Source organism: Triticum urartu, chromosome 3 (genome assembly GCF_003073215.2).
Source record: "Triticum urartu cultivar G1812 chromosome 3, Tu2.1, whole genome shotgun sequence".
In the NCBI taxonomy this organism is placed as follows: domain Eukaryota; kingdom Viridiplantae; phylum Streptophyta; class Magnoliopsida; order Poales; family Poaceae; genus Triticum; species Triticum urartu.
The window spans coordinates 439,294,736-439,308,278 of NC_053024.1; positions in this window are offsets into that span (position 1 = coordinate 439,294,736).

Sequence of the window (13,543 nt, forward strand, 5' to 3'; positions counted from 1 at the left end):
CGGTGCAACGAGACCAAGACCAGTCCAACGGCAGGGAGGAAGTCATTGTGGAGCCCAAGCCAGTGTCACCACCAGAGCCTTTGGCAGGCGAGGACCAACTTTAGTCAGGATAAGTGTACCAGATGTTCCCCTTCAAAATGGCCAATTGTTGGCGCCCTTCCCGCTCAATATTTGGGAAGAGGCCCAGAGCCTTTGCCTATAAATAGTACTAGCCACCCCCAGGGTATGGAAATCGCAATCAAGAAGGGAGAAACTAGAAGCCAAGAGAGAAACTAGCTAGGATCGGAGTCGGAGAGAGAATTGAGAAGAGAGAGAGAGAGAGAAGGGTGACTGAACTCCTCCTAGCAGTTCATCCCCTCAGCCAAGAACAGACCCTTGCGAGGCTGTTCTTCCTTGTATTGCTCATCATCATCAGCCCAAGAGGCAATCCACCACACCACACACTGGAGTAGGGTATTACACCACAACGGTGGACCGAACCAGTATAAACGCTGTGTCTCTTGTGCTGTTCTTTCCATAGCTTAAATCTTAGCGAGGCGGAGGGGTGCAGGTAGGTAGAAGGCGAAATCTTCGCGCGCACCCCAGTGTTCGAACCTCAAGGGTCTGCCGGAACCCGAAATTCGACAGTTATTTGGTGCTAGCGTTGAGCATGAACATTATATCTGGATCTTTTTTGATGCAAGCCGGTTATTCATTTAAATAAGAGAATAATGGTTGTTCTATTTATATGAGTAATATCTTTTATGGTCATGCACCATTGATGAGTGGTCTATTTTTACTAAATCATGATAGTAGTGTTACACATGTTCATAGTATTGAAGCCAAAAGATGCAGAGTTGATAATGATAGTGCAACTTATTTGTGGCACTGCCATTTAGGTCATGTTGGTGTAAAGCGCATGAATAAACTCCATTCTGATGGACTTCTGGAATCACTTGATTATGAATCACTTGGTACTTGCGAACCATGCCTCATGGGCAAGATGACTAAAACTCCGTTCTCCGGAACAATGGAGCGAGCAACAGAGTTATTGGAAATCATACATACTGATGTATGTGGTCCAATGAACATTGAAGCTCGTGGCAGATATAGTTATTTTCTCACCTTCACAGACGATTTGAGTAGATATGGTATATCTACTTAATGAAACATAAGTATGAAACATTTGAAAAGTTCAAAGAACTTCAGAGTGAAGTGGAAAATCATCATAACAAGAAAATAAAGTTTCTACGATCTGATCATGGAGGTGAATATTTGAGTTATGAGTTTGGACTTCATTTGGAACAATGCGGAATAGTATCGCAACTCATGCCACCAGGAACACCACAATGTAATGGTGTGTCCGAACGTCATAACCGCACTTTATTAGATATGGTGCGATCTATGATGTCTCTCACTGATTTACCGCTATCGTTTTGGGGTTATGCTTTAGAGATGGCTGCATTCACATTAAATAGGGCACCATCTAAATCCGTTGAGACGACACCTTACGAATTGTGGTTTGGCAAGAAACCCAAGTTGTCATTTCTTAAAGTTTGGGGCTGCGATGCTTATGTGAAAAAGCTTCAACCTAATAATCTCGAACCCAAATCAGAGAAATGTGTCTTCATAGGATACCCAAAGGGGACTGTTGGGTACACCTTCTATCACAGATCCAAAGGCAAGATATTCGTTGCTAAGAATGGATCCTTTCTAGAGAAGGAGTTTCTCTCGAAAGAAATGAGTGGGATGAAAGTAGAACTTGACAAGGTAATTGTACCTTCTCCCTTATTGGAAAGTAGTTCATCACTGAAATCAGTTCCAGTGATTCCTACACCAGTAAGTGAGGAAGCTAATGATGATGATCATGAAACTTCTGATCAAGTTACTACCGAACCTCGTAGGTCAACCAGAGTAAGATCCGCACCACAGTGGTACGGTAATCCTGTCCTGGAAGTCATGTTACTTGACCATGACGAACCTACGAACTACAGGGAAGTGATGATAAGCCTAGATTCCGCAAAATGGCTTGAGGCCATGAAATCTGAGATGGGATCCATGTATGAGAACAAAGTATGGACTTTGGTTGACTTGCCCGATGATCGGCAGGCCATAGAGAATAAATGGATCTTCAAGAAGAAGACTGACGCTGACGGTAATATTACTGTCTACAAAGCTCGACTTGTTGCAAAAGGTTTTCAACAAGTTCAAGGAGTTGACTACGATGAGACCTTCTCACCCGTAGCGATGCTTAAGTCCGTCCGAATCATGTTAGCAATTGCCGCATTTTATGATTATGAAATTTGGCAAATGGATGTCAAAACTGCATTCCTTAATGGATATCTTAAAGAAGAGTTGTATATGATGCAACCAGAAGGTTTTGTTGATCCAAAAGGTGCTAACAAAGTGTGAAAGCTCCAGCGATCCATTTATGGACTGGTGCAAGCCTCTCGGAGTTGGAATATACGCTTTATAGTGTGATGAAAGCATATGGTTTTATACAGACTTTTCGAGAAGCCTGTATTTACAAGAAAGTGAGTGGGAGCTCCATAGCATTTCTTATATTATATGTAGATGACATATTGTTGATCGGAAATGATACTGAATTTCTGAATAGCATAAAAGGATACTTGAATAAGAATTTTTCAATGAAAGACCTCGGTGAAGATACTTATATATTGGGCATCAAGATCTATAGAGATAGATCAAGACGCTTAATTGGACTTTCACAAAGCACATACCTTGATAAAGTTTTGAAGAAGTTCAAAATGGATCAGGCAAAGAAAGGGTTCTTGCCTGTATTACAAGGTGTGAAGTTGAGTCAGACTCAATGCCCGACTACTCCAAAAGATAGAGAGAAAATGAAAGGTGTTCCCTATGCTTCAGCCATAGGCTCTATCATGTATGCAATGCTGTGTACCAGACCTGATGTGTGCCTTGCTATCAGTTTAGCCGGGAGGTACCAAAGTAATCCAGGAGTGGATCACTGGACAGCGGTCAAGAATATCCTGAAATACCTGAAAAGGACTAAGGATATGTTTCTCGTATATGGAGGTGACAAAGAGCTCATTGTAAATGGTTACGTTGATTCAAGCTTTGACACTGATCCGGATGACTCTAAGTCACAAACCGAATACGTGTTTTTTTGAAATGGTGGAGCTGTCAGTTGGTGCAGTTCCAAGTAGAGCGTCGTGGCGGGATCTACGTGTGAAGCGGAATACATAGCTGCTTCGGAAGCAACAAATGAAGGAGTCTGGATGAAGGAGTTCATATCCGATCTAGGTGTCATACCTAGTGCATCGGGTCCAATGAAAATCTTTTGTGACAATACTGGTTTAATTGCCTTGGCAAAGGAATCCAGATTTCACAAGAGAACCAAGCACATCAAGAGACGCTTCAGTTCCATCAACGATCAAGTCAAGGAAGGAGACATAGAGATTTGCAAGATACATACGGATCTGAATGTTGCAGACCCATTGACTAAGCCTCTCTCACGAGCAAAACATGATCAACACCAAGACTCCATGGGTGTTAGAATCATTACAATGTAATCTAGATTATTGACTCTAGTGCAAGTGGGAGACTGAAGGAAATATGCTCTAGAGGAAATAATAAAGTTGTTATTTATATTTCCTTATATCATGATAAATGTTTATTATTCATGCTAGAATTGTATTAACTGGAAACTTAGTACATGTGTGAATACATAGACGAACAGAGTGTCACTAGTTTTCCTCTACTTGACTAGCTCGTTGAATCAATGATGGTTATGTTTCCTAACCATTGACATGAGTTGTCATTTGATTAATGGGGTCACATCATTAGAGAATGATGTGATTGACTTGACCCATCCATTAGCTTAGCACGATGATCGTTTAGTTTGTTGCTATTGCTTTCTCCATAACTTATACATGTTCCTATGACTATGAGATCATGCAACTCCTGAATACCGGAGGAACACTTTGTGTGCTACCAAACGTCACAACTTAACTAGGTGATTATAAAGGTGCTCTACAGGTGTCTCGGATGGTGTTTGTTGAGTTGGAATAGATCGAGATTAGGATTTGTCACTCCGATTGTCGGAGAGGTATCTCTGGGCCCTCTCGGGAATGTTCATCACTATAAGCCTTGCAAGCAATGTAGCTAATGAGTTAGTTAAGGGATGTAGCATTACGGAATGAGTAAAGAGACTTGCCGGTAATGAGATTGAACTAGGTATTGAGATACCACGATCAAATCTCGGGCAAGTAACATACCGATGACAAAGGGAACAACGTATATCGTTATGCAGTTTGACCGATAAAGATCTTCGTAGAATATGTAGGAACCAATATGAGCATCCAGGTTCCGTTGTTGGTTATTGACCGGAGACATGTCTCGGTCATGTCTACATAGTTCTCGAACCCGTAGGGTTCGCACGCTTAACGTTCGGTGATAATCGTATTATGAGTTTATGTGTTTTGATGTACCGAAGGTAGTTCGGAGTCCCGGATATGATCACAGACATGACGAGGAGTCTCGAAATGGTCGATACGTAAATATCTATATATTGGACGACTATATTTGGCCATCAGAATGGTTCCGGGTGAGATCGGGCATTTACAGATGTACCGTGAGGTTACCGGAACCCCCTGGGAGGTATATGGGCCTTATTGGGCCATAGTGGGAGAGAGGAGAAGGGATCAAAGGAGGGGCGCCCCCAAGCCCAATCCGAATTGGGAGCCCCCCTTTCCTTCCTCCTCCCCCCTTCCTTCTCTCCTAATCCAACTAGGGAAGGGGGGGAATCCTACTCCCGGTGGGAATACGACTCCCCTTGGGGCGTGCCTAGGAGGCCGACCCCCTCCCCCTCCTCCACTCCGTTATATACGGGGAGGGGGGCACCCCATAGACACACAAGTTGATCATTAATCTCTTAGCCGTGTGCGGTGCCCTCCTCCACCATAATCCACCTCGGTCATATCATAGCGGTGCTTAGGCGAAGTCCTGTTCCGGTAGAATCATCATCACTGTCATCATGCCATCGTGCTAACGAAGCTCTCCCATGACACTCTACTGGATCGTGAGTTTGTGGGATGTCACGGAGCCGAATGTGTGCAGATCGCAGAGGTGCCGTAACTTCGGTGCTAGGATCGGTCGATCGTGAAGACGTACGACTACATCAATCGCGTTGTCATAACGCTTCCGCTTACGGTCTACGAGGGTACGTGGACAACACTCTTCCCTCTCGTTGCTATGCATCACCATGATCTTGCGTGTGCGTAGGAAAATTTTGAAATTACTGCGTTCCCCAATAGTGGCATCCGAGCCAGGTTTATGCGTAGATGTTAGATGCACGAGTAGAACACAAAGGAGTTGTGGGCGTGGGTTTATACATATTGCTTGCCGTCACTAGTTGATTCTTGATTCGGCAGAAATTTTTGAAATTACTGCGTTCCCCAACACTTCATGCACAGTGTCTTCGCGGGGCTGGTCCCCCCTTTCTCTGAATTTTTCTATGCCGTAATCCACCATTACAAGCTCCACGCCCTCCATCTTCATCCCAACTCCGTCCTCCTCCTGTCGATCTTCGTCTTTTACTGCGAAGCGTTCGTGAGGGTGATGCCGTCCGTGGCACTGCTTCGCCATTTCTTCTACCTCCAGAACAAGGAGGGCCAATGCTCGGGATGCGCAAACTTTGTTGCGGCTAATGGAAGCAACGCAATTTTGAGAGCCGGGAAGAAGGTGGAGAGCTTCCGGAACAAGTGGGTCCTCATGGATGTCAAGAGCCCCTACCCTCGGCTGGTGCTGCCGACGGGGATGCCAGTGCCTCACGAGGGGTGGAATAGCGCGAAGCTCACCGACCCGCGGGCGGAGCAGATGTTGGGGAAGATGGCGGCCGACCTAAAGCCCGACGACCCAAAAGCGGAGAAGCTGACAGGGGCCATGGTCGTCAAGGAGTTCCTAGTGCAGTGCCTGGCTCCGCTCCAGGCGCCCTCGCGCCCCTTGTGGAAGCTCTCGGACGAGGGAGGCGACCTCCGCCTGCTCCTGGATGCCTTGTCCGACGAGGAGCTGGACAAGGTCCTCCGCCTCCTAGTCGCAGAGGATCAAGGGTACCCGCCTGATACCCATCTTCCATTGTACCGCCGCCCGGATGGGGCGAAGATCGCCGCCGCCGTGCCCGTCTTCAACGAGCGCGGGCTCGAGCCGTCGGCGCCCACCGGGGCCCCGGTGGTGTTGTCCTCCGGCGAGCCTGGCTAGGAGGAGGGGTCGGACTCGAAGGCGACCCAGGAGGGGGCGGGGGAGACTTCTCCTCCACGCCTAGCAGATCTCCTCCTCACCCTCCCTGACGATGGCGACACTGACGAGCATCCGGTGAGGGAGTTGTCGAACCCCACAGGGGTCACCATGATGTCCAGGGGCATCCCCCGAAGAAGCCGCAGGCCGGGATCCTGAAGAAGAGCAGATCGGCGTTGATCTCCCGAGGCGATGCCTTCGCTTCATCGTCGGGCGGCGCTGCTGCGGGTCCGGCTGCCGTACCCTTGTCCGCCCCTAGGGCTCGCGTGCCGGTGCCCCGACCCGTGAAGCCTTCGGGCTTGGTGTTCCAGAAGAGGGCGAGGGAGTACGCCGCCGTGGACTAGTAAGCGCTCCGCCTTGATCCTTCATTCCTGTCTTTGCCTTAGTTTCTTGACGCCTTCCCTTTACACTGTTAGGCCAACGTCGGTGGTAAAGAAGAATAAGGGGGCGCCCGCAACCCCTGAGGCCTAGCAGCCTACCGCTGCCGCACTTCCTCCGGCACGGAGGGATGGTGATGGCTCCTGAGCCTCAGCGTCCGGGTCATCCTCACGAGATCTAGAAGCCTATCCTCAGGAGAAGGTGATCTCCGTAGCCAAGCCTGCTCCTGAGGCTCCCGCCCCCAGCTCGCTTGCCGAGGTCAAGAAGGCTCAGGAGCCCCCGGACCCTTATGTTGCCGCTGACTTGCATGCCTTAGTGTCGATGCCGTCTCTTCCTCCTTCCGTCGTGCCGCTGGGCCGTGATCCCCCTGCTTTGCCTGATGCCCTAGAGGACGACCTTCTCGCACTAAACCAGCTTCACGACAATCTTCAGGGTGCTGACCGTCGGCTGGCGTCGGGACGACTGGAGTTGGTCTCGGGGTGGCTGCGATCCGATGCGTCCGTGAGGGAGGCATGGGGTCAGGCCGTGGCAGCTTCTGAGGAGGGTAAGCATGCTGCCGACCTGGCCGCAGCCGCCCGTGAGGTGGCGTTGAAGGATGCCGAGGCTGCCAAGGAGCGCTGCCGGGCGGCGGAGGCCGAGCTGGAGACCCTGCGCAACAAACGCGCTACCGAGGCTCGTCAACGCGAGGCATGGGAGAAGAAGCTGAAGGCCCGAGAAGACGCGATCACCGGCCGTGACACCGAGCTAGAGCGGTCGGCGCGGGCGCAGGCCGTGGAGCGCGATCGCCTGGAGAAGCTGAAGAAGGAGGTGGAAGGGGACAAGGCCCTGCTGGAGGCCAAGGCTAGCATCCTTGCCAACGACCGTGCCGCCTTCGATTCCCTTGAGAAGAGGTCCTACGAGGCATTGCGGGAACTCTATGGAGGGGGGGTTGAAGAAGTCATTGGTAACTGCAGAGGAGGGCCCCGTCGAGCTGCTCCCCCAGCTTGTCGAGGCGCTTGGGGGCGTTGCCAATGGGGTTGGCACCATGGTGGAAGGGGAAGCCCGCACGTTCTCCTCCTCGGCTATGACGCGCGTCTTCAGCCACCTCCACCTTCGTGACCCGAGCACCGACCTTGGAGCTCTGCTTGAACCTGTGGATGAGAAGCGCTGCGCAGCTGCCAACACCGTGAAGGACCTGATGGAGGCCCTGCTGGAGAAGTTCCTCGCCATCGACCCTGCGCCTCCAGCTGATGGTGCCGCCGATCCGACGGCCACGGGCAACGGCGACGCTGTCGACGACGAGGCACTCCCTGACGGCAGCACCCAAGGCTGAAGAGGAGGCTTGCTGGCGGTGCTCCTTTCCACTTGTACTTTCCTGTGATATGCACCGTGCCTCGTGGAGGCGTTAAAACTTCTATTTGGTATTTGAAGAACAACATGTCTTGTAATAATTTGTTAGGATTCCGCGATTTCCTTCCCGTTTGCTTGATGTTCTATGTCGGCAGGTCCCGGCCCACGCATACCTCAGCGGCCATTGGGTCATCCGGATCACCGGGACGAGGCCAAGTGGTGAGGGGCTACGTGACCGATTTGTTGGGGATCGTTGCAGAAATTAAAATTTTTGTACGCATCACCAAGATCAATCTATGGAGAGACTAGCAATGAGAGAGAGGGGAGTGCACCTTCATACCCTTGAAGATCGCGATGCGGAAGCATTGCAAGAACGCGGTTGGAGGAGTCGTACATGCAGCGATTCAGATCGCGGTCGATTCCGATCTAAGCGCCGAACGGCGCCTCCGCGTTCAACACACGTGCAGCCCGATGACGTCTCCTGCGCCTTGATCCAGCAAGGAGGAGGGAGAGGTTGGGGAAGACAACTCCAACAGCAGCATGACGGTGTGGTGGTGATGGAGCTGCGTGGTTTCCAGCAGGGCTTCGCCAAGCACTACGGAGAACGAGGATGTAGAGAGGTAGGGCTGCGCCGAGAGAGAGAGACTCATGTGTTTGGCATCCCCAAAACCCCCACTATATATAGGAGGAGGGGAGGTGGCTGCGACCCCTCTAGGGTTCCTACCCTAGGGGGTGCGGCATCCCTAGATGGGATTGGAGGGGGCGGCCAAGAGGGGAGAGGGGGGGCGCGCCCTAGGGTGGGCCTTTAGGCCCATCTGCGCCTAGGGTTTCCCCCTTCTCCTCCTAGCTGCGCCTTGAGCCTTGTTGGGAGGTGCACTAGCCAACTCAGGGGCTGGTCCCTTCCCACTCTTGGCCCATGCAAGCCTCCGGGGCTGGTGGCCCCTCCCGGTGGACCCCCGAAACCCTTCCGGTGGTCCCAGTACATTACCGGTGACACCCGAAATACTTCCGGTGGCCAAAACCTCACTTCCTATATATTATTCTTTACCTCCGGACCATTCCGGAACTCCTCGTGACATCTGGGAACTTATTCGGGACTCCGAACAACATTCGGTAACCACGTACAAACTTTCCCTATAACCCTAGCATCATCGAACCTTAAGTGTGTAGGCCCTACGGGTTCGGGACGTATGCAGGCATGACCGAGACATCTCTCTGGTCAATAACCAACAGCGGGATCTGGATATCCATGTTGGCTCCTACATGTTCCATGATGATCTTATCGGATGAACCACGATGTCGAGGATTCAATCAATCCCGTATACAATTCCCTTTGTCTACGGGTATGATACTTGCCTGAGATTCGATCGTCGGTATTCCTATACCTTGTTCAATCTCGTTACCGGCAAGTCTCTTTTTCTCGATCCATAACACATCATCCCATGATCAACTCCTTGATCACATTGAGCTCATTATGATGATGTCCTACTGAGTGGGCCCAGAGATACCTCTCCATCACATGGAGCGACAAATCCCAGTCTCGATTCGTACCAACCCAACATACACTTTCGGAGATACCCGTAGTGCACCTTTGTAGCCACCCAGTTACGTTGTGACGTTTGGCACACCCAAAGCATCCCTATGGTATCCGGGATTTGCACAATCTCATGGTCTAAGGAAATGATACTTGACATCATAAAAGCTTTAGCAGACGAACTACACGATCTTGTGCTATGCTTAGGATTTGGTCTTGTCCATCACATCATTCTCCTAATGGTGTGATCCTGTTATCAATGACATCCAATGTCCATGGTCAGGAAACCGTAACCATCTATTGATCAACGAGCTATTCAACTAGAGGCTCACTAGGGACATGTTTTGGTCTATATATTCACACATGTATTACGATTTCCGGATAACAAAATTATAGCATGAACAATATACAATTATCATGAACAAGGAAATATAATAATAACCATTTTATTATTGGCTCTAGGGCATATTTCCAACAGTCTCCCACTTGCACTAGAGTCAATAATCTAGTTACATTGTGATGAATCGAACACCCATAGAGTTCTGGTGTTGATCATGTTTTGCTCGTGGAAGAGGTTTAGTCAACGGATCTGCGACAGTCAGGTCCGTATGCACTTTACAAATATCTTTGTCTCCAACTTGAAAATTTTCATGAATGGACTTGAAGCGACGCTTGATATGCCTGGTCTTCTTGTGAAACCTGGGCTCCTTGGCAAGGGCAATGACTCTAGTGTTGTCACAAAAGAGAGTCATCGGGCCCGACGCATTGGGAATAACTCCTAGGTCGGTAATGAACTCCTTCATCCAGATTGCTTCATGTGCTACCTCCGAGGCTGCCATGTACTCCGCTTCACATGTAGATCCCGCCACGACGCTTTGCTTGCAACTGCACCAGCTGACTGCCCCACCATTCAAAATATACACGTATCCCGTTTGTGACCTGGAGTCATCCAGATCTGTGTGGAAGCTAGCATCAACGTAACCCTTTATGACGAGCTCTCCGTCACCTCCATAAATGAGAAACATATCCTTAGTCCTTTTCAGGTACTTCAGGATGTTCTTGACCGCTATCCAGTGTTCCATGCCGGGATTACTTTGGTACCTTCCTACCAAACTTACGGCAAGGTTCACATTAGGTCTGGTACACAACATGGCATACACAATAGACCCTATGGCCGAGGCATAGGGGATGACACTCATCTTTTCTCTATCTTCTGCCGTGGTCGGGCATTGAGCCGTGCTCAATCTCACACCTTGCAATACAGGAAAGAACCCCTTCTTGGACTGATCCATATTGAACTTCTTCAATATCTTGTCAAGGTATGTGCTTTGTGAAAGACCAATGAGGCGTCTCGATCTATCTCTATAGATCTTGATGCCTAATATGTAAGCAACTTCTCCAAGGTCCTTCCTTGAAAAACACTTATTCAAGTAGGCCTTTATGCTTTCCAAGAATTCTATATCATTTCCCATCAATAGTATGTCATCCACATATAATATGAGAAATGCCGCAGAGCTCCCACTCACTTTCTTGTAAACACAGGCTTCTCCATAAGTCCGTGTAAAACCAAACGCTTTGATCATCTCATCAAAGCGAATGTTCCAACTCCGAGATGCTTGCACCAGCCCATAGATTAAGCGCTGGAGCTTGCACACCTTGTCAGCATTCTTAGGATCGACAAAACCTTCCGGCTGCATCATATACAATTCTTCCTTCAGGAAACCATTAAGGAATGCCATTTTGACGTTCACCTGCCATATCTCATAATCATAGAATGCGGCAATTGCTAACATGATTCGGACGGACTTCAGCTTCGCTACGGATGAGAAGGTCTCATCGTAGTCAACCCCTTGAACTTGTCGATAACCCTTAGCAACAAGTCGAGCCTTATAGATGGTTACATTACCATCCGCGTCTGTCTTCTTCTTAAAGATCCATTTATTTTCTATGGCTCGCCGATCATCGGGCAAGTCAGTCAAAGTCCACACTTTGTTTTCATACATGGATCCTATCTCGGACTTCATGGCTTCAAGCCATTTGTTGGAATCTGGGCCCGCCATCACTTATTCATAGTTCGAAGGTTCACCATTATCTAAAAATATGATTTCCAGGACAGGGTTGCTGTACCGCTCTGGTGCGGAATGTGTCCTCGTGGACCTACGAAGTTCAGTAGTACCTTGATCCGAAGTTTCATGATCATTATCATTAACTCCCTCTCTAATCGGTGCAGGCACCACAGAAACATTTTCTTGAGCTGTGCTACTTTCCGGTTCAATAGGCAATACCTCATCAAGTTCTATTTTCCTCCCACTTACTTCTTTCGAGAGAAACTCTTTCTCTAGAAAGGATCCATTCTTGGCAACAAAGACCTTGCCTTCGGATCTGAGGTAGAAGGTATACCCAATAGTTTCCTTAGGGTATCCTATGAAGACGCATTTTTTCGACTTGGGTTCGACCTTTTCAGGTTGAAGTTTCTTGACATAAGCATCACATCCCCAAACTTTCAGAAACGACATCTTAGGTTTCTTTCCAAACCATAATTCATACGGTGTCGTCTCAACGGATTTCGACGGAGCCCTATTTAAAGTGAATGCAACAGTTTCTAAAGCATGACCCCAAAATGATAGCGGTAGATCGGTAAGAGACATCATAGATCACACCATATCCAATAGAGTGTGATTACGATGTTCGGACACACCATTACGCCGAGGTGTTCCAGGCGGCGTGAGTTGTGAAACAATTCCACATTTCCTTAAGCGCGTGCCAAATTCGTGACTCAAATATTCTCCCCCGCGATCTGATCGTAAGAACTTTATTTTCCTATCACGTTGATTCTATACCTCATTCTGAAATTCCTTGAACTTTTAAAAGGTCTCATACTTGTATTTCATTAAGTAGACATACCAATATCTACTCAAGTCATCAGTGAGGGTGAGAACATAACGATAGCCACCGCGAGCCTCAATGCTCATTGGACCGCATACATCAGTATGCATGATTTCCAATAAGTTGGTTGCTCGCTCCATTGTTCCGGAGAACGGAGTCTTAGTCATTTTTCCCATGAGGCATGGTTCGCACGTGTCAAATGATTCATAATCAAGAGACTCCAAAAGTCCATCCGCATGGAGTTTCTTAATGCGTTTGACACCAATGTGACCAAGGCGGCAGTGCCACAAGTATGTGGGACTATCATTATCAAACCTTAGACTTCTTGGCATTCACACTATGAATATGTGCAGCATCACGTTCGAGATTCAATAAGAATAAACCATTGACCAGCGGGGCATGACCATAAAACATCTCTCTCATATAAATAGAACAACCATTATTCTTAGATTTAAATGAGTAGCCATCTCGCATTAAACGAGATCCAGATGCAATGTTCATGCTCAAAGCTAGCACTAAATAACAATTATTGAGGTTTAAAACTAATCCCGTAGGTAAATGTAGAGGTAGCGTGCCGACGGCGATCACATCGACCTTGGAACCATTCCCGACGCGCATCGTCACCTCGTCCTTCGCCAGTCTCCGCTTATTCCGCAGCTCCTATTTTGAGTTACAAATATGAGCAACCACACCGGTATCAAATACCCAGGAGCTACTACGAGCGCTGGTTAGGTACACATCAATAACATGTATATCACATATACCTTTGGTATTGCCGGCCTTCTTATCCGCTAAATACTTGGGGCAGTTCCGCTTCTAGTGACCGTTTCCCTTGCAATAAAAGCACTAAGTCTCAGGCTTGGGTCCATTCTTTGGCTTCTTCCCGGCAGCTTGCTTACCGGGCGCGGCAACTCCCTTGCCGTCCTTCTTGAAGTTCTTTTTACCCTTGCCTTTCTTGAACTTAGTGGTTTTATTCACCATCAACACTTGATGTTCCTTTTTGATCTCCACCTCCGCTGATTTCAGTATTGAATATACCTCAAGAATGGTCTTTTCCAACCCCTGCATATTGAAGTTCATCACAAAGCTCTTGTAGCTAGGTGGAAGCGACTGAAGGATTCTGTCAATGACCGCGTCATCCGGGAGATTGACTCCCAGCTGAGA